Source organism: Rhagoletis pomonella, unplaced genomic scaffold (assembly GCF_013731165.1).
Source record: "Rhagoletis pomonella isolate Grant_MI unplaced genomic scaffold, Rhpom_1.0 Rhpom_scaffold_00015, whole genome shotgun sequence".
NCBI lineage: Eukaryota > Metazoa > Arthropoda > Insecta > Diptera > Tephritidae > Rhagoletis > Rhagoletis pomonella.
In genome coordinates, this window is record NW_023458569.1 from 6494935 (window position 1) to 6496274 (window position 1340).

The window sequence follows — 1340 nt, forward strand, 5'->3', positions numbered from 1 at the left end:
TTGAGTGCTTGTTGACACAATAATAATAATAACAACATCGTCGTGAAGTTCTCTAATATGCACATTAAGCGTAAGCTTATGCACAAGATGAAGCGAAGGAGAATAAATGCAAGTGAAATTGACCACAACATAACAAAAAGCAACAATGAAATAGTGTACGTAAACGACCAGCTGACAGCAACAAACCGCCAATTACTACGGATAGCCAAAAACAAAGCAAAAGCATGCAATTGGAAATTCGTGTGGGTGAGGGAAGGGAGGATACTAGCTAAAATAAGCGAAAACAACAAATTTATTTACATTAACACCGAGTCAGATATAAACCTAATTAAATAACCTAAACAAATTTAAAAAAAAAACTAAAGATTCTATTTACTTTCTATAAACATTAATTTATTTCCACATTTATTAACACTATTACTAACTTAAAATATTCAACATTTAACGAATTTGAAATAAGCATTATTAAAGACTGTAATTTATCGTACATTTACTTGAATATTCGATCTTTGAGAACGAATTTCCATAGCTTTCGAGCAACAATAAACCATCTCGTAGATAATATTGATGTTATCGTATTGGTAGAAACAAGCATTACTAATGAAGAGCAAAACCTATTCAACATAAATGGCTTTAGCTCACAGTACCTAAACACAGCAGGCAAAAGAGGCGGAGGTATAGCAGTATTTGTAAGAGAAAGTCTTATTTTTAACTACATAATGCATGAAACTCATTTCTTCGAAACAGTGGAGGTGCACATTAACAAAAACAATGTTTCGTGCACATTGATTGCTATATACCGACCGCCGCGACTTAACATTCGTAGCTTTATCTCAGAGCTGGAAAATTTGTTTTCGCCAACCACCAAAGATGCCTGCGTAATATTAATCGGAGATATCAATATTAACATAGGTAATTCCGATAAAGAACACCACAGCGAATACTTAAATATGCTTGCATCAAATGGATTTGAAAATGCAGTATCAGGGGCTACTAGAGTAGACATAAGCAGAGGTACAAGCTCCAGCATGTTCATATGTTCGTCAAAGGGAAAAGCTTAAGCATAACATCAGCAATAGTGGAAACAGCCATAACAAACCACTTTTCGCTCTTAGGTGAAATTACTTTAGCTAGCGACAATTCCAACCAAAAAAGAGTAACGCGCAGACAAACTTTTAGGAATCGAAAAATAAACGAATGCATTCGTACCATAAACTGGAATAGAATTTTAACGCTAGATCAGGCAAATGAAATGTGCAATGACATCCAAACTACTTTTAAAAGTATCTACGAAAAAATCCCTGACCACATTTAAATGTACAAGGAAACGTAAAGCAAAA